Source organism: Colius striatus, chromosome Z (genome assembly GCF_028858725.1).
Source record: "Colius striatus isolate bColStr4 chromosome Z, bColStr4.1.hap1, whole genome shotgun sequence".
Classification (NCBI taxonomy): domain Eukaryota; kingdom Metazoa; phylum Chordata; class Aves; order Coliiformes; family Coliidae; genus Colius; species Colius striatus.
Genome location: NC_084790.1, coordinates 42643695 through 42664999, shown reverse-complemented (window position 1 = coordinate 42664999; position 21305 = coordinate 42643695). Strand labels below are relative to the sequence as shown.

At 41.0% G+C, this 21305-nt stretch overlaps 1 pseudogene; it reads left to right on the top strand.

Moving 5' to 3' along the window:
* Positions 1–1422: 1422 nt before the first annotated feature.
* LOC104560416 (chondroitin sulfate proteoglycan 4-like) overlaps positions 1423–21305 on the top strand; it is a 38711-nt pseudogene continuing 18828 nt past the window's right edge.

Below are 21305 nucleotides of genomic sequence, written 5' to 3'. Positions count from 1 at the left end.
CCCACATTAAAACCATTTTTTTTTCCCTTCTAGTTCACATCTTTAATGCTTTTTACAATTTCTTCTCCAGGTTTTCACAATTGTTTAAGTGCCAGTCTGAAGAGAATGAACTTTCTGAAGGCCTATGAGGCCTTTAATAAAGTTGCTAAGCGATATCTAGGTGAAGATAACTCTGTGATATCCCTCTGGGCACAGATGACCCCTCCAGCCATGTGCATTATTCTAAAAACATAAAGACAGCAAAGGCTGCCGGAAGTTGTTACAGAAAATGATAGCTGCTAACCTCAAAGGAAGAGAAGAACCAGACATCTGACCCAGAAAAAAAGATTCATGGCATCACCATTTTTCTTCATCCTGTAGTTAGAATTTTATCTCAGTTACTTACTCTGCTTTACTTAAGTGTCAGATTTCAGGTCACAAATGTTAAGCCCTAGGTGTAAGGGAGTAAGAAGTTAAAAAATAACCAACCTGTTGGAACACATTGCAGTGCACTCTGCCAGCTGATAATATCAGGGAAAATTTTATGACTGGAAGGCTGTTCCTAGCACAGATGATGTATGTAACTGAAGGCATGTCTGTATATTTGAATTAAGTATGGCTTCTACAAGAGTGGTTCAAGTGGTTCTCTTTCAAACTTTTTCTAAGCTGAAACCTTGTGGTTTCAAGCACAGGACATCAATGATGTGTCAAACGCAGAATTTTTGTCTAATTTAGGTCCTCTACTGGTTATATCTTCTCAGTTTCTGCTCCTAACACTGCGTCTTTGTGTCACATGTTTCTTCCACAAAGAAGCACGATGTATTTATTTATGTACAGTATGCAAATACAACGCGGGACAGGGCTGCTTCAGCAGGAGAGGTAAAGTTTCTTCAGAGCAGACAGGCAGGCCACTGAGAGGGTCTACAGTGGGCGACAACTCAGAACTGTTATACCTGACATCTGGGCGCTTCCCATCAGATCCAACGACAAATCTGCAGCCGTGAGGGAAGTCAAGCCAGTCCTCAGGCCCATGCTCAGCAGGTTCCATCCTCTGAGGCTTTTAGGACGCGAGGCTCAGGGTCTCCTAGCCTGGCCGCACGGTGTAGCTTATGGCTCACGTGAGCGCTGGGTGCGAAGCCCCGTGGCGTTGTCCGGAGGGACCCGTTGCCGGGATGGGCTGGGCGGCTGCCGATCCCGCTGAGATCTGCCCGCCTCCCGTCCCGTGCCGGTGTGTCAGGAGCGGGACGCGGGAGCAGCTGCGCTGCGGGAAGGGTGAGAGGAGGCCGTCCCAGGCAGCTGGCGGGAAGCGCCGGGCCGTGGCCCCCGCGGGATCCACCAGCGGGTTCGGGGAGGTGACGCTCTCCCGCCGCTCCCCAGGACCGCAGCCGTCGGCGGTGGCGCTGCCTTGTCGGGCCGCTGCTCTAGCCCCGCCGCGGCAGCGGCATGGCGGGCGGGCGAGGGGCCAACGAGCCCGCCGCCCAGCTCCTACTGCCGGCGCTGCTGCTGGCCGCCAGCCGGGCGGCTCTCGCAGGTAGGCGTGCCCGCGGGCCGCCGCCATGGCGGGAGCCGCCGCTGGCCCCTGCGCCAGGCGGCCGGAAGCCACGTGTAGCGGGCGAGGGAAGGGGCGGTCCGGTACCAGGGACCAGCAGCCCGCGGCCGAGAGGCTGTTCTGTTTGGGGATACCCGGTTGGACCTCCTGCTGCTGGGCTCCGGTGGGGCTCGCCTGAGTGGAGAGGCAGGCTTTTGTCCGGTGGCCCAGGAAAGGAAAGCTGCCCGCCCGGAGGTGCCGCGCTGCCCCGGCTTGGCGGAGGGACAGGCAGTGGGCCCATTGCCCCGGCGGGTGAGGGCCGACCCGGAGCGGCCGCAAGTCTGCGGGTGCGCTGCTCGGGCCGCAGTGCTGTGCCGCTCCCTGCCGGCACGAGTGTCAGCCGCCTCGCAGGCGGCAAAGATCACGGGCAGCTTTGCGGAGGCGTGGGTGTCCCCTGCCTTTAAACTGGAGGCTGAGCCTGCCAGCTCAGGTTTGAACCTGCCTTGGTGGCTTGATGCTGGGACACGCGTAGTTCGATTTTCTACAAACAAATAAACTCCAAGCAACGTGGAAGACATGTCTCCCCCCCTTCTCCTTTTTTTTTTTAAACAATACCTAAAACGCCAATCATAACTAATATGACCCAAGGAAAGTGCTAAGACACAGGCAAGAATATTTCTTATGACTTCTTCCTCTTCTTTGGCATGTATGTGGTCTCGCAGTCCAGATTTTAATTATCAGTTTGCGACTGTGGACATTTGGCTTTTGGCATCCAAATTAACCTGTCTTGTGTCAGACTCATCATGCCAAGAAGTTGCAGCTCTCACTGAGAGTGATGCACCTTAAGGTGCACGTCTTGAGAAGTCACAAAAGTTACAGAGACAGACAAAAACTTCAGGAAATTCATTTTCTTCTTGTGATATATTTTTAAGTAAATTATAGTTAGAACATCAAAGACTGGTAATCAAGTTTCTTATTTAAATAACTTTAAAAAATAATGGACCAGCAAGCAGTTGCAGGTGTACTTTTGTACTCTTTACAATCCCATGTGAGAAGACCCTGTTGCCATAACTCTCTTTCTTTAGAAATGTCAACTGTGTTGTTAATTTTTGTCATTGTGTGGTGGCTCTTACTAGTTAGAATTTAATTGCTACTTTGAAAAATAGTTCTTCAGAGATTAGTGAAGGCTGAATTAATAGTTTTGCTTACAGAAGTAATTTCAGATACTACGGATTAAATATGTATCTCTTGTCTTTCCTTAAGAGAGTTTCAATGTGTGGAGCCGTAACTGATGTTCGCACTGGTTTTGTGACTTTTTGGTCATAGAAATGCCTCAGAGCTATCAAGGATATCAGATCAGATTGGCACTGAAATTTCTCCACAGTATTAGTTGTTGTAAATGTCATGAAAAAGAGTTTTGTCATTGTTTTGCTGGCAGTAATGTTAGGCTAACCAGTACTGCTTTGAAAACATAAAGCCAGTAAACTATTTCATGCATCACTGTTTCAGTAGCATCCTCTGTCCTCAATGTTGCAAGCAGTGTGAGACAAAGCCATTGCTAGAGGGTACATTTCTGAACTGCAAAATAGGGGCATCTGGTGCTGCTTGAGCTAACTTTGGTGCAGTAGTGCAGGTTACTCCATCGGAGCTGCCTTAACAGCTGAGCTCTGCTGGGTCGGATGGACTAGCATCACTAGCAGGTGAGCTCATTAAGTTCCAGCTCTTCTCTTACTCCAGCTGCCGTTATAGATATTGCTGTACTCACGGAGTTTCTGCTCCCCAAAATCTTAGAGTAAAATAGACAACCAGTCAAAGGCTAGATAGGACAGAAAAGCATTATCAGCTTTTTATTGACAGTGAACTAAAATTGTTAAGTGATTTTCCCAACTCTGCCGTGTATTTCTGTGATAGGACCAGAAACTAACATGAGTTCTGTTCATTTGACTTTCAGTACTCTAACTATAGGCCTGTCTTTTATCTGGAAATCATAGAATCACAGAGTTTTTTGGCTTGGAAGAGACAAATAAACATCATCTTGTCTGGTGTGTAAAGCATTTGTAGATGCAACACAACAATGTTCCTCTCAGTGTACATTGTAGGTGGATGTAAGAGACTTACAAACTCTCGTAGTATTTGATTTACCCACAAAATCTCACTGTGAATCCTATACTGAGAAAGTGGGAATCACCCTGAGAATTCACTTTTGAATAATGTTTGCATTAGCCTCAAAGGGTGTTCACAATGTATCTACCAACTCCCTTTTCCACTTTGTTTTCCTGTGCCCCTTATGTGCTCTTGGTGTCTTCTGCTGCCAGCTTAGATAAAAGAATAAAGATGGAAGTAGTATTTTTTTCACTGTGAAGTGTCCCGTTTTGGTTCTTTATTTTCTTTCTGTAATTCTGCTGTGTTATTTCTACTCTTTGTCATTGTAGCAAATCTTCAATTAACGAAACTCCTGTTTGGTGAGGTATCAGCACTGTTCTGGAGAGTGTAAGGTTTGTAAGTGAATAGTATTACATAAGGTATTCTGTAGTACTGTTAGTGCTTTTCAGTCTCACCAGTGACCTGAGTGCAAAGCACTTTTATTTGGAAGGAGCTAGAGAAATGATTCTGTTCTGTGGGACATCTCTAAGTGTGTTTGTAGTGCAGAATGTGAGCCCCAGATAAATGCTTATTACACTAGATACTTGGAATTGGTTACTTTCTCACTAATGTTCTCTCTCTTTTTAATCTGTTTCTAGATTTTTCTTTACAGAGTAAACAAAGCTCTTAAAAGTTATTAATATCACAACAGCTTATATATATTTGGTATTATTAGGCCCTGAACACTTTTTTCAATCAATCAAATCCTATCTCAAAGGAGTCTTCTTATATATTTGTTAGAGTTTGCATGCTGTTTTTCTTGTGCTTTAGGTGAACAAAGTTGGAACCCATGAATGTGATTCATCCACCCCGCTTTTTTATACAGCCAGCCTGTAGAACTCACTCATACAGTTTATTAATGCAAGAATTGTGATCTCATCTGAGGACTTAGGAGTCACTCTTGTCTTTTCAGCAGATAGCAAACAAGCCAACAAAACCTCCTGGTGTGGCAGTTCTGGAGTTTTGGAGAGGATGTTGGCTGAAAATACATGGCCTATGTTAGACTTAATGTTAGACTTAATCTTTTACAATTTTATCTGGAGTGACTATGTAGTGTAATAGATTGTGTGACTTCCCCTGTCCCACTCCCCAAACAAGTCATGTATAATTGTTTTCACACTAGATTAGCAGGCTATGTAGGAACAGTTTGCAATTCTGTGACCTCACATTTATTGTAGTGTTGAACGCAGAAGAGCAATATATAAGGTGCTGAAGGGAAACAAACATTATTGTCTACATCTGAAGCTTTCAGGATGTCTGAGTATATTTTTAAGTGTCACCTACATTGTTTTTTATAGAGTAGTAGGGGTTGGAAGGGACCTTTATAGATATCTAGTCCAACAATTTTCCATACCTTACAGGCTTCTGGCCAAAGCATTATCTTTAAAGGTTCCTGGCATTGATACCTCCTGAACATTTTGAAGACAAAAATATTGTCCAAATACTCTTACATGGTAACTATGTAAATTTTCTTTTCTGTTTGAAGATCAATTGAAGATCCATTTTTTCCTTTAAAAAGTTGGATATTATGGACAGTGAAGGGATCAGTTGTGAATGTAAAAAACCTTTTTCGATTACACGAGTATGAAAGTTTTCTGGCTCAGGCATAGAAAGCCATTCCATGAAAGCCTTTCCATATGATTTTTTTTGGTAAGATGATGTGAAAGGAATCTGAAGAAGAAAAGAATTGAGATATGTGGAAATTTGGTTGTTTCCTGTCCACAGTGGAGACCCAAAGAAGTTGAGCAGACATGAAAACTGCATTAAATTACTTCTGATTAAGAAGTGGGTGTGGAACTGTGACTCCAAAAATCACCATTCTTCCTTATGATGCTTATGCATTGCTGAGATGATACATACTCTAGTCAGAGAAATACTGACAAAAATAGAAAGAAAAGGAAAAAAATCCATTCCTTCAGTTAGCTCTTCAGTCTTGGTTTTGTTGTTTGATGGATGTGCATAGCTTGTGATATCTGTATAGTGAGTCTTATAGTTTCTTGTAGATACATTTCTGGTGTTGTAGTTTTGGCAATGGAGAAGATGAAAGGCTTTTATTGCTTTGTGCATTGAAGGCGGAAACCAGGAGAAAAAATATTGAAGGTGAAGTTGTTTGTTGAATTTGATGATTTTTATTTTAACACTAGAGAACAAAAGCTGAACAAAAGGATAAGATGCCAGCCTAATGTCAGATGATCCATGAAGAACATTTTGCTCTGTGGTTATGGCCTGGTGTTTTGTGGTTGCTTCTAAGAAAGATGTTGAGAACAGAGCTGATCAGGAATCTTCAGTAAAATCACTTGAAACAAAATTCTTAAAACTATTGTGTTTTTTGGTGGAAATATTAAAAAATGACAAAATTGTTTAGGTTGGAAAAGACCTTTAAGATGATTGAGTCCAACCATTAACCCAACACTGCCTCATCCACCACTGAACCACGTCTCTAAGTGCCTCATCTATATGTCTTTTGATTATCTCCAGGGATTGTAACTCAACCACTTCCCCAGGCAGCCTGTTTTAATAACCCATTTAGTGAAGACTTTTTTCCTGAAATTCAATCTTCCTCTTGTCTTTTTTGTGTGTTACTTGGGAGAAGAGACCAAGCCCCAACTTGCTACAACCTCCCTTCAGTTGGTTGTAGAGAGCAATAAGGTCTCCTCAGCCTCCTTTTCTCCAGGCTAAACACCTGACGTCCCTCAGCTGCTCCCCATCAGACTTGTGCTCCAGGTCCTTCGTCAAGTTTGTTGCCCACCTCTAGACATGCTCCAGCAGCTCAGTGTCCCTTCTGAAGGGCCCAAAACTGTACCCAGCACTCAAGGTGCAGCCCCACCAGTGCCCAGTACAGGGAGACAATCACTTCCCTAATCTTACTGGCTATACTATTTCTGATACAAGCCAGGATGCCCTTGGCCTTCTTGCCTACCTGGGCACACTGCTGGCTCATGTTCAGCCAGCTGTTGATTAACACCCCCAGGTCCTTTTCCTCTGGGCAGCTTTCCAGCCACCCTGCCCCAAGCCTGTAGTGTTGCCTGGAGTTGTTGTGGCCCAAGTGCATGACCCAGCACTTGACCTTGTTGAATCTCATGCAATTGGCCATGGCCCATTGATCCAGCCTGGCCAGGTCCCTCTGAAGAGCCTTCCTGTCCTCAAGCAGATCAACACTCCCACCCAAGTTAGAGTCCTCTTCAAACTAACTCAGAGTGCACTTGATTTCCTTTTTCAGATCATTGATAAAGATGTTAAACAGAACAGGCCCCAGCACTGAGCCCTGGGGAACACCACTGGTGACCGGACACCAACTGAGTGTAACTCCAACACTCATAGGGCGTAGCCGTCCAGACAATTTGCTACCCAATTAAGAGTATGCTTGTAAGCCATGGGCTGCCATTTTCTTCAGGAGAATACTCTGGGAGACAGTGTCAAAGTCTTTACTAAATTCCAGTTAGACAACATCTACAGCCTTTCCTTCACCCACTCAGCGGGTCACCTTGTCATAGAAGATGAGATTAGTCAATCAGGACCTGTTTTCACAAACCTATGTGCTGGCTGGGCCTGGTTGTCCTGTAGGTGCTATGTGATGGCACTCAGGGTGATCTGCTCCATAACCTTTCCTGGCACTGAGGTCAGGCTGACAGGCCTGTAGTTCCCTGGATCCTCCTTTTGGTCCTTCTTGTAGATGGGGGTCATGTTTGCCAACCTCCAGTTCAGCCAGAACTCATGATAAATGATAGTGTCTTGGTGAGCCCTTCTGCAGCTTCCTCAAGACTCTTGGATGGATCCCATCTGACTGCATAGTTTTGTGTTGTCTAAGTGATATTACCTCTTGGGTTACGGGAGCTTTATTCTGCTCCTTGTCTCTGTCTCCACCTCAGAAGGCTGCATACCCCAAGAACAACTGGTCTTACTGTTAATGGCTGAGGCAAAGAGGATGAACCCCAGTGTGGTCTTTCTAGTTAGATTTGAGGAATGGCTCTATGTGATAATGAAGAGAGATGGTGACCACAAATTAGCCAGTAACTCTTGTTTAACAGATCTTTAAATTGGCATCCCAAGTGATTATGCCTCCCTTTTTTTTAGCCTTGTTTATCCATATCCATATCCATATCCATATCCATATCCATATCCATATCCATATCCATATCCATATCCATATCCATATCCATAGAGAGATTATAGTTTATATAGATCTGACTCTTAGCTGCTTCCAATCATCTTTTCCTTTAGAGGCACAGAGCTTTTACAGAACTGGTTATCGTCATAGGTACTCCAGAGGAATAATTTCCTGTCGCTGAGTTCACCTGTTCCAGTAGCAAGGGAGCTTCAGGGCTGGTAGTGTTGGTTGAGCACCACTTACTTTTTGTAATGGTATGATTAACTTTAGGTGGTCCACAACAAATGGTTCCCTTTTGAAACACTGTGGTACAAGATTCATTCTGAAGTGACTCATAATTTGGTTTCAGCTAGAAATAATTTTAAAAGTCTCTGTTCTGGAGTAACTTGAGTCCTGTATTCTAATAATATGATTCTTAGCCTAGCGAGTACTGGAGCAGAAGTCACGCCAAAGCACTGGTCTTGTTCCAAGGTTTCCTTTAGTGTTGGACCAGTGCCTAGACTGATGCTAGGTTTCCTGCCTCACCTTCAGTGATGAATTCTGATTCTGAAGACAAAAGCTTTAACTTATATTTATTACTATTTCTTATACAGGAAATTCTTATATAGTATTAACACCAAACTGGTTTCGGTGGCACTCTGCAAAATATTTACTCTGCAACTTCATTTCTAGTTATTCTAAATTGCACTTAATAAACTGTGGATAAGTTTGTCTTTTTGCTCAATAACTTCCCCTAAAATCCAATGTTTTTTCTGCACTTAACCTGAATCTAATGAAAATACGATGTCTTTAAGTGTTACCAAGTTCTATCAGCAGTTGTTAGTTTTGATTCAGAAATTCACCGATGAAATCTGGGGTCTGTGTTACAGTGATTGTAATGAAATTTTCATGATATTAACATCTGTGAAAGCTTTGGATTTAATTTGTTTATTTCTGAGGAGCTTCACTGATAAAATTATAATAAAATCTCTTACTTGCCAGTTCTGTAGGGGTGCTAGGATGTAATGTAGGTAAACAAATGTAGCTGCTTCTCAGACTCTCAGTAGAATGAGGAGAAGGATATATCTTCTCAAGGTAAAACTTTCTTGTACCTGCAACATTGTATTGATGTTCTCATGTTGCTGCAATGGCTAAAGAAAATGAAGTAATTTTTTGATTAAGATAGATTCTATAGAAGAAGTGTAAGGTATATATTAGAGCTATTTGATGAAAGCTTTTTATATGCTGGAAGTAAAGTGACCAGGAAGAATTTTGTTCAACTTGGAAGCAATTTTTTTGTGCACAGACGTGACTCTTTCTTTGAAAGAAATTTGTGTACTTCAGTAATCTAAAAATCTGTGTTTCTCTGAGTATTCAATATAACATGTTATTGCGTGAAGGGTTTGCTGAAATCCTATTCTGAGGAAAGCCACCTGGAATTTTTATGTATACTACAACAAAATTTTAGATACTATTTGTGATTGTTTTATGAAATAGGTAGTTAACAAGACCTTTGATTTTGTACTCTGTAATGTGCAGAATCCAGTTCAGAGTCTGAGTTAAAGCCACTGTAACAGTCACTAGAGTGTGTAAAATTCAGAAGAGGGACAGATAATGTAGAGACAGCAACAATTAAACCTCAAAATTCATCAGCAGTTAGCTTAATTTTGAAAAGCGATGTGTTAAAATGAGAAAGTTGTCTCAGAGTGAAGCTAAAAGCTGCAAAACAAATATTTAACTGGTGATATCTTTAAAGAGTTTTGTCAAAACACAGCTGAAAGCATCATAAACCCTGACAGATGTAACGTAAATTAGTCAGGCCTGAAAAAAAAAGCTCAAGGATTGTCTAGCTGAAGGATTTAAAGCTTTTTCTAAATCCTTCCTAAATACGTCAAGAACAAAACCCCTGCAGATGGTCTGTGCAGATAGTTGATTAAGTTATCAGTATAAAAGAAGCACCTCAGAAAGGCCATGGCTGCACAGAAGCCAAATGAATTGGGAGGATTCTCAAACTGAAATTCCTTTTTTTTTGGGAAGGAAATGAGGGGAACTGACCTAAAGAAATTCAAGGATGAAGTGGCTTACTTGCTAAAGTAGTATCTCATCTCATGCTTTAGACACCTTGGGTACCTGAAGCCAGTGTTTAAAAGCCAGGAGGGTGCCAATGTTTAAAACAAGAATGACCAGAGAACTGTGAGTTCTACATCCATACCATTCAAATTTATGGATACTGTTACAAAGGATAAGTGAGTAAGTGGGATCAAGTCAAAAGAGTCAGTTGGATTTCTTTAAAGATAAATTCTGCTTGGAATTTTCTATATGGGGGTTGGAAAGATAGCTAAGACTTAGATTCCCAAAAGGCTTTTGGTGAAGCTTGACACCAAAGGCTTTTGAGTAGCCACTGGATAGGAATGCAGGGCTTTGTGTATTAAGGCATGGATTAAAAGATAGGTGACGGGGTAAATTATTGATTTTTGTGTGTGTAGGGGAAAAGTTACCAGCAGAGTTTTTTAAGGATTTGGTCTTGCGGTCTGTGCTGTTCAGTATAGTAATAACAGGAATGGTAGAGGCAATGAGTTGTCAAATGAGAAAGTTTACTGGTGTTACTGTTCATCAGAGCAAAAATGAGAAGAGAGTGAAAGAGGCTTCTGCAGGACAGAGTGACTGGCTGTCAGGGCAGCAGGTGTGGTTAGAGGCTACATATATGAGATAAGAGAGCACTTCAGCCTGGAAAAGAAGTGGATCAGAATATACAAAAGTATCATGCAGATGGCGGGAGGGCTGTGTATCTTCTCATCAGAAATAACAGAGAATGTCTCTGACAGAGAAGTAAGAGCGTGTTGTGGATGAAGATGTTTCCAAAGGGAAATTAGATAATTACTTCAAAGAGAAATCCTTTTACAATTAGAAGATAGACTAACTCTGACAAGCTCAGGAAAACGCTTGAAGGAAAAATAAGTAGTTGGAAGAGTATTTGAAGGAAAGTATTACATATGGTTGCACTGTTCGTATGATTCCCTGTTGTCATTGTTGGAGGTAGAATACTGGTTGTATTTACTTCTTTTCCATACTGATATGGCCATTGAGCTCTTACTGAATTCCTTGCACTTGTGAATTTGGTATCTGAGATACCTTCATTCACACATAAATAACTATATTAGAGAGTTAAGGTAAGTTTATATATATATTTAGTTGTGTGACTAAATCTCCTGTTTACTTTCTTTTCATTCTTTCAGTATCATTTTATGGTGATGGCTTTGTGGAGTTGAACATGGCAGAAGTGTCCTCTCAGACATCCTTACAGTTTCGATTTCGAACAAGCAAGCCACATGGACTGTTTTTTCTTGCAGCTGGAAAGAAGGGTTATTGTTTAATGCAGCTATGCTCAGGAAATTTACAGATATGGTTTGTAACTATAACTAAAAAGATGTGGGTAGCCTGTAGTGTTTAGTGATTTTCTTTAAACTGTTACCTTTAAACAATTTTCAAGGTTTCTCTTTTAAAAAGTGCTAATAGTCACATAATATAGGTGATAATTTCAAAATATGGTGTTTATTTCTTAGAATGATGGTTATTAAAATTGTCCTCTAAAAGCCTTTGAGATCTCTAGGTCTTAAAATCAAGATCATTATGTTCAAAGCATGAGGTTCAGTAAAGACAAAATTTCAGATTTGATTGTGTTAGCATAGTAGAAAATGTTTGGATACAAATAATAGTTTTTCTGCTAGGTAAATTCTTGAAAGATTGTTATCACTTGGTTTCACGGGAGTTGTTATTCCTAGCAGAAGTTCAGAAAAGTCTGTTTTCTCTTTGCAATTATTCAAGTCGTATTTGTGATGGCAAGTAAACTACACAAAATTTTTTGCAAGATTTGATTTTTTAATTGTATTTTGTAAATTATGTTCTTAATTTGAAAATTTATGAAAATTACTATGTATGAATACATGACTTTGAGAAAGATCACTTTGGATTTTAAAAGTTAAATCCTATCTTTTGCAGTTGAGAATTAACTTTGGCATGGGGGAACGAGTGCTGCATTCCCAGCAAAGATCTCAGCTGAATGATTTAGGATGGCACCTGGTTGAACTACATCATGAACATGATAGTGTCTTGTTGGTAGTTGATAAAAATGATAGAACTAGTGCAAAAATGCCTGGGATTCTCTATTAATTAAATATTGATTATGGATTCTACATAGGTGGTACTAGTAAACTTGATCTTCCCTACCTTGCTGGAGCACTACCCCATTTCCGAGGATGTATTGATGATGTCATATTCAATCAACTAGACGTTTTGATGCCTCTGAGACCTTCTCCTGGCTTTAAAAATGTCCATGAAGTTTCAGTGGGATGCAGTGATGAATTCTTTGCAGGTGAAGATGAACCCATTAGTTTCTTCAGTTCCAGATCCTATATTTCTTTCCCATCATGGAATGTTGAGGAAGAGGGTATCTTGGAGTATACATTGCAAACCTCAGCTGCACGTGGCTTACTGCTTTACCATCCTGGGTAAGCGGGAGATTACATTGCAATGGAAATAGAAGATGGATTAATTAGAGCCTATGTTGGAAAACAGAGAAGTAAGGCCCAGGTTTCCTCTCATAGGTCAGTCAATGATAGTCAATGGCACTACATCAAACTGAAATTTACTGCGGAATATTTGCAGCTGATGTTGGATAAAGAAACTGTGAAAAAATCATTACCTCCTCACAGTAAGCTGCCGCTTCTGATGGGATCTCTCTTTGTAGGTGGTATAGATGACAGCACACAATCAGAAGTGGATAAATTAGAGCTAATCTCAGTGTCTGGGAAGTACGCCAGAGGAGAATCCTTCAAAGGTTGCTTAAGAGATCTGAAAGCTAATTCAGAAAAGAAATCACTGAAGAATGTACTGGTAACAAAAGACATTTCAGATGGATGTGAAATGGAGAGTGCTTTTAATAAAAATCTTTCTTTAGAGATGACTGTAAAGAACCCCACTGTGAAAGCAGCCCCAACATTTGCCATTTCCCCTGGAAGCTCTGTCTCTCTGGGTGAGGAAGACAAAAGCCACCTTTTAGTTCTAAGTAACTTGATTGTGCAGGAAGGTGGATAAGCTTCACTTGAATTGAAACATATTAAAGTCAACTTAGACTTTCAGAAATGGGGGATTCAACAATCACAAATTATTTTTGAATTAAAGAAACCACCCTCTCATGGAAACTTGAAACTAGATGTTGAACCAGTGCAGGAGGTAAATACATTTACTATGCAGGACGTGTGGCAAGGGAAGATCCTTTATGTCCATGATGGCTCTGAGTTCACTTACGATTATTTTAATTTCTCCCTTTTAAGCAGCAGCAAGATTGTGCCTCCACATTTGCAAGGAAATGAGCAGCATTTGTTTAACATTGTTGTCACTCCAGTAAATGATGCACCTGAGATCACAATTCCTGGGGGAAACTTACTTCTTCTCTTAGAGAACTCAAGGAGTCATCTGACTAGCGATCTGATAACAAAGTTCTAGGTAAGGATACGGATCCTGTGGATCTCAGTCTTTCAGTGCTTGGAAATATGAATGGAGATGCAGGATTTTTAGAAAATTCAAAGCATCCTGGAAAAGCTATTACTGTGTTTTCTAATGAGGACTTAAGAAAAGGCACTGTTTTCTTTGTCCACACAGGTGTCAAGAACTCAAGGATTGTTCTGAGGGCGAGTGATGGTGAGAAGGTGAGCAACACTGTTGTATTATGTGTCATAGCAGTTCCTTTGGATTACAGAGTTTTCAACAACTCAGGAATAGAACTAGTCCAAGATATTACAGCTCTCATCACACCTAGTCATTTGGCAGTTGAAACGAATACCAACCTGCCGGAGCTGGAGATACGGTGTGAGATCACAGAGCCGCCCAAGTTTGGGGAAGTCCAAGGGCAGAATTCAATGGAAGCGAGTCAGCTCTTTTTCTCAACAATCTGTTCAGCGCAGCCACGTGAGATACTGTAGTACTTTTAAAGAAATTCATCTGGAAAATGTTACTGACCAATTTAAATTAAAAGTTAGCATAGGAAACAGAATCAGTGAAGAACATGTGTTTCCAGTCAAAGTAAAGTGGTTAAGGTACAGTTTATTGAAACATGTTCCTCTAGAAAATGAAAAATCAAAACCGAAATACTTGGATTCAGACAACCTTTTTGCTGTGAGTGTGGATCTAGAAATACCTGAAGATGAGCTTCATTTTAAATTGCTGTCACTACCAAAGAATGGACAGGTACTGCTTAATGACCAGCCCTTGAAAAAAGATTCAGTCTTCAGCCAAAAAGACATTACTGATCAAAAAGTGGCATATGAGTTAATTAGCAGATACCATGAAGACAACCATGATTCATTTAGATTCCTCATTTCTTCATAGTATCTGGAATCAAATTTATATGACTTTGAAGTCTACATCAAATCAGACTTCAGAAACACTGTTTTGACTAACAATGGCCTTACTGTTACTGAAGGTAAAGGAGAGTTAATAACAAGCATGAAATTGTTTGTGCAAACACCAGATAATAAAACTTTCCAATATAAATTTATACAGTTTCCTAAGCATGGGAAATTAAAACTCATTAGTTTTTCAGGCTCATTTGAGAGTAGTGACAACCTCACCACTTTCACTAGCAAAGATATAACTGTTGAGCGCCTATGTATGTGCATGATGATTCTGAGACAGTGATGGATGAGTTTCTTGTCAGAGCTTCCAGTAAAGACTCAGGAAAGTGGGCAAACTTCAATCCTGAGGTGGAATCTTTTTCAGTAGAAATTAGATTCAACATTTCTGTGCAATTGAAGAATGATGAGAAGCCAGTATGTGTAATTGATAAGATACTTAATGTAGTGAGAAATGGGCAGCGATTGTTAACTTTGTCAGATCTTTGCTATCATGATTCTGATTCCAATTTTGATGATGGACAGTTACTATATAGTAGACGTGGCATTTCCAATGGTGACTTGTTACTAGCGAATGATACTTTGCATAAACTCTACCAATTCAAACAAGCAGACATGGAGCAAAAGCAAGTCCTCTTTATACACCATGGTGCAGATTTTGGGCGTTTAGTGCTCTGTGACAGATGGGAAACACTGTACCTCATTGCTTCTAGAAGTCAGTGCCATTGATCCGTAAGTTAGGTTGGCAAATAACACAGGCTTGTTGGTTCAAAAAGGGTAAGAAGAGACTATTACAACAGCTAATCTAAGTGCTGTTACAAACCAAGATGTCAGAAATGAGCATGAGCTTACATATGAGATATTTTCTTTCCCAAAGTTTGGAAGAATATACTTAAATAATCTATTGACAGATTCCTTTTCTCAACTTGATCTGATAAAGGGATATGTGACCTACAGGCATGATGACAGCATCAACCTGATTGACACATTTAACTTAACACTTAATGCTAGAGATGTCTGTCTGGATGCTGGAGTACATGTTCGCACATTTTTGGAAACTCATCAGTGGCCACCAAGGATTGTGAACAAAAAGAGTCTCTTGGTTGAGGAAGGAAAATCATTTAAAATCAGTGAAGAAAAACTTCAAGTAAGTTAACTGTGTTATCCATTTCTCCAGTCTTTACTGCTTCTTCATCCATTGTGGTGTCTTTAGTTTCTTTTCCTTCTGTTCTTAAATCTTTTTGGTTTACACTAATATGCCTGCATTCTGAGTGCTTAATTATGGAGAGACTGACACTATGTTGTGGTTTGGCCCAGCTAGCACAGCAGCACCATGATAGTCTTCTCGCTCGGTGCCCCCATTCACCCCCACCCTTGTTAGGATGGCGAAGGCCCCAGTGAAATGGGAGTGAAAAAGATAAGCAAGGTTGTTGTGGATTGAGACAAGGGCAGGGAGGGCTCGCTGCCAATTACAGTTCTGGGCAAAACAGATTCCAGTACTCGACTAGAGAGGAAAGTGGGAAAGTTTATTCTACAAGAAACAGAACAGAATAAAAGCAAAAAAAAAAAAGGGAGTAGGATGATGAGAAAAAATTACAACCAGCACTTTAAGATCTCCCTCCCCATCCCTCCTTTCTTCCTGGGCCCAGCTCACTGCTCCCCATATCTCTACCTCCTCTCCCCTCAACGGCTCAGGGGGGCAGGGAATGGGGGATGTGGTCAGTCTCTCACAGATGGGCTCTGCCGCTTCTGTCTTCTCAGAGGAGGATGACTCCTGGCATTCTTCCCCTTCTCCAGTATGGGGCCCCTCCCCCAGAACACAGTCCTTAATGAACTTCTCTGGTGTGGGTTGTTCCCAACAGCTGCAGCTTCTGCTGGTACAGGGTCCCTCACACGAGACACAGTCCTTGGTGAATATCTCTGGTGTGGATTCTTCACCGCGGTTGCAGTTTCTGCAGTTACAAGGTCCCTCTCTCAGGACAAGGCCTCTTCTAGGCATAAGTTTAATGAGCTGCTTTGTCATGGGTTCCTCCCCACAGTTACAGCTGTGGATATTAGGTCCCTTCCTTGGGACAAGGCCTACTCCAGCCATTGCTTTAAAGAAGAAAATCACTGCCCCTGTCTTGGGGTCTGTAGTGAAGTGGTTGGGTCCCTCCTACAGGACATGGCCTCCTCCGGCCCTAGTCACTGTCCCTGGCTCAGTGCCTTTAATGAAGTGAATTGCTGTCCCTGGTCTGGGGTCAGCTTTAGCAAAATGAATCTCTGCCCCTGCTATGGGCTCATTATCAAAATGAGTCTCTACCGCTGATGCGGGGTCTTTAAAGAAAGGAAAATAAATCTCAGCTTCACCAGTTCTCTCCATAGGATGCAGGGGAGACTCTGCTCCAGCACACCTCCTCCTCTCTTTCATCACTGACCTTGGAGTCCGCATGGTTGTTTCTCTCACTGTTCCTACTCCTTGCACCACCACCAGCCAGGAAGGAAAAGAAGGGGCAGAAGAAGGAAAGAAAAAATGGAGGAAGAAACCTCCCCTTCCGGCTTCTTAAAAAGTGATCGTGGAGGAGTCTAATTGGCTCAGCCCCAGAAGTGGGTCTGGCTCAGAGCTGGGGAGAGTTGCGAGCAACTTCTTACAGGAGCCAACTTTACAGCCCCTTCCCCCTTACCAGAAAACGCTATCATGTCAAACCATGACACACTAGCAAGCTTCCATTTCCAAAAAGGAAAGCTGATTACACTAAAGAGAAAGGCTCTCCTTAGTTTTTGACTTTGTTATATACTGGTGCTTAAGAAAGTTATATTAATGTTCCTAAAGGACTGCACCATAGAAATGACCCAGGCTGGAGCAGTTTGTGAAGAACTGCAGCCCACGGGAAGGATTTGTGTTGGAGAGGTTCATAGAGGACTGTCTTCTGTGGGAGGGCCCCTGCGCTTGAGCAGGGGAAGCGTGTGAGGTGTCCTCCCTTCCTTAGAGCAACAGAGAACTGACTGCAACTGCTATTTCTCATTCCATTGTGCTACTGGGAGGGAGGAGGTAGAGAATTTGGGAGTGAAATTATGCTCAGGAAGAAGGGATGGGTTGGGGGAAGATGTTTTAGGATGCAGTTTTTGTTTTCTCATCCTCCTCTGACTTAATTGGCAATAAATGAGTATTCCCCAAGTTGATGTTGTTTTGCCCAGGATAGTAATTGCTGAGTGATGTCCCTATTCTTATCTTGAACCATGAGCTTTTTGTTATCACAGAATCACAGAATCTTAAGTGTTGGAAGGGACCTTGAAAGATCATCTAGTCCAAACTCTTTCCCAGAGCAGGACCACCTAGATTAGTTTACATGGGAACTCATCCAGGTGGGTTCTCAATGTCTCCAGAGAAGGAGACTCCACAACCCATTTGGACAGCCTGTTCCAGTGCTCTGTCACCCTCACAGTGAAGAAATTTTTCCTTATGTTTCTTTTGAATCTCTTGTGCTCTAGCTTATACCCGTTGCCCCTTGTCCTATCATTGGACACCATGACCATTTCTTTCCCATACCCAGCTGAGGAGTGGAGTGATAGAGCTGGTTTGGTGAGTGTCTGGCATCCAAACAAGGTAAGCCTGGCACAGTTTGTTTTAGTTGTGACAATTGTTTACATATAATTTTTAGTTCAGCTGCCAAGACAGGAAGTTTTGAGCTAGTCCAATTCACATTGTCTGAAGATTGCATCCAAAATGTTAAAAACATCAAGCCACAAAGCTAAGGTTCATTTCTCTTGGGTTAATATTTTCCTCCCCATTCCTTGCCTTTGGGAGAGGACTTTGCCAGCATATGGCTGTGCTGCTGAAATCCTTGTTTCAGGCAGGGTCTACAGGTCTATTGGTTAATTCCGTAGCATGTTCCTTTCCAAAGTTTACAAAGCATATTTGGGGTTTGAAAACACTCCCATACCACTATTATTTAACACATCTATTTAAAATACTGTATTAGGAACCATGTAACTCAAACAGGGAATGCCAGTTAATTAGGAAAACAATCCCAGGGTTAAAAGTTAAAAATTTAGAAAAGAATGATAGAATTTTTCTCATTTCTGTTTAAATAATTTTGGACTATGTTTTTAAATTTAAGGTTGTTCATGAAAACAGTTCTGCATCTGAGATTATGTTCATAATAAGACAATTTCCAGCACATGGATACATCTGGACGTTTTCCTCAGAAGAAAGTTATCTTGGTGCGGATCAAAGGCCAGTTTTGAGGTTCACGCAGCAAGATGTTGATGAAGGCAAGGTTCAATATGTACAGACAGTTTCTGACCAACTTGATGATCATTTTACTCTAGATGTGACCAATGGTGTCCAAACAGTGAGGGGAATAGAGATCTCTGTAGACATCATCCCCAGGATTATTACCCTGGAAGTACGGAACTTCACAGTAGTTGAAGGGGGCTCCAAAGCCCTGGTAGAAGACAATCTAAAAATTGCTAGTAGACACTTTGCAGGACTATTTATTTTATGAATTTATTTTAATTGAGCAGCCAAAACATGGTTATGTTGAAAACTCTCACTTTCCTGGAATAAGATTAACCACATTTACAAGAAAGCAGGTAACGGATATAGATCTCCTTTGCTGTAGTCGTGATTAATTCTTTGTATTGCTAAAAGCTATGAGATGATTTAGTGGGAGATGGTGAGATGCATGAGTTTGACTTTTTTTCCAGCACTGTACCAAAGATATTTCTGTAGTTGCTAGCTGATCGTTTGGGATGGGAAAAGAGTGTGCTGCCTTGTTGTGGTTAGCCGCATCACTTCCTTGTGTACCACTGGGTACACAGACTAGTGTGCTAGTATCACAGTAGGCTAATGGGCCACTCACACTCAGGTGGAATTCTTAATACTCTGAAAACTTCAGACAGGTAGATTGTGAGTACAGTTTGAAAAGACCAGAGGTAATAGTGTCCAGATTGAACAAAGAGAAAGGTGGAAAAAACCATTTTTAGGTCATGTCTTTTAGGTCATGTCATGTCTCTCACAGAGTGACAGTATATGCATGATACACTAATTTTCAGCTCTAATCATAATCAAAATTCTATTAGAAGTTACCGTCTATGCTCAGTTTATAGATCCCAGGAAGCACTGTGGTAAATGTAGTGGGATTGGATTTTCCATTTTCCCTTTAAGAAGGAAGGGGAAATGGCAAGACTGGCAAATTAAGGTCATCTGACTAGAGGAGTGGACAGATGAGCTGTAAAATTTGCTATTTCAGACAGAGCAAAGATAAAGGTGCAGATCAGATATGAGCATAACTAAAGTCTTAGAAGTCATAAAAACTTCAGGCGATAAATACAGAGGGGCATGATTGGACTTCAATGTTATTGCTTTTTTAATGTGGCATGTTTTTTCACGTTAATTTTTTAGGTTGTTATATTTTTCAGGTGGAACAAGAATTAATCTACTATGTTCATGATGACAGTGAGGAATTAATGGACAATTTTACTGTGATATTAAATAACACAGAATTGTGCAAACAAAGCTTGCCCCAAACTGTATTTGTAACTATTGCTGGAGTAAATGATGAAGCTCCTGTTATAAAAGTTTACAGAATTCTTCAGGTAAGTTTGTCACTATTTTGAAATGTTAAAATTATTTCTATCTTGGTGTCCTTTAATACACCTTCATTAACAGAGTTTTAGGTTTGTATCTTCTGGGGTAGTCAACACAATAAATGGTGGTCTTGGGATTTAAAAAAATTGGTGTTCACAAAGGAAGTCAGTACATGGGTAAAGTGTATTTAGGGAGATTCTGGTCATCATGAAGAAAATTTTCTGCTGTTGTAATGTAAAATTTATCTAGAAGACTCACTGAGCTTTCTTCTAATCTTTAAGATACCTGAAGTCTCTTGCACTGACATGGGGCTTGTGGAATGAGATGGCTTACACCTGGATCATTGCTGTGTTTTAGTGTTGTTTGCTAGAGTGTCTTGAGGGCTGTTAATGAACAGCGTAGCTTAGAAAAGCACTAGGAGTGGTGATGATGTGGGTGCAAATGTCTCACTGTTGTATTGCATAGCCTTCAGACCCTGTGCCTTTTGCCCTTAAGTGTACCTAAGGGTCAGACCTGCTGAGGTGCATTCTGCTGCCTGCTCCTCTCTGGATCCCCAGTGGAATGGGACAAGAGAAGAGAGTAATATTCTTACAGGCACTTCATTACAGAATTAACTGTGTGTTGGGTATTTCTGATACAAAACAGGAATGTTCTCTCTGTAATAATACAATGCAATCTATGAAAATCTAGGGTCTTAGAGTCCATAAAAATATTAGTACAGACACTGCAGCCATTACTCTGCATGTGTGAGCTTAAAGAAAGGACATGCTAACATGTTTGGAACTCAGCCTTTCCAAATTCCTGAAGAAAAATTTTGAATTACAGACTGATGCTACCTTTTGACTCCTAATAACCATAGTTGGCTTTTTAATCTTTCAGTCTTTGAAGAAAGTCAATATTGTCATCAATACATCAATTTAAATGCTTTTCCAGGTTTAGTCATTTATTTATTCATAGCCTTGTTATTTGTTTGTGTTACAATAGTACTCTAACCAGGACCAATGTATTATGGATATGGTGCCCATGTAAACCAGAAAGCACCCATGGCTTCCAATCTGAGATCTCAAATGAAAACATGATAGGTGACTCTGAAAAGCAGAATTAAATCGATATGGGTCAAGTAATGAACTGTATGGTCAAGTAATTACTGTGTAGTCATGGTAAACCAGATATTTAGGAATAAGTTTGAAAGGATAAGTAGGTTATTTTGAGGCTACATTGTCTCCAGTGCTGTATGATACAGTGTACAAATTGGTGGCACCTGAAACATATTATGTATTTAGCTGCAGAGGAAGAATGGATTACTGTAAAGATGATCAAAACTTTGTGTACAAAAGCCTTTTCACAAGAGAAAATACATACTTTTTAAACAGCAATAGTGATAGTAGTGTGCAGCTTTGTGGTAACAACAGATAATACATGATAATCTGCAAATGCCTAGATCACAAGACACCAGTCCTGTGCAGAAACTACTGACAGAAGAGCAGACTCACTTCACAAGCATTTGGGTGGTACAGAGTAAAACCTTCCTTGGTTAAAGTAATTACAGTGGTGCTCTACCGACATCAACATAGCATGCAGTGATGT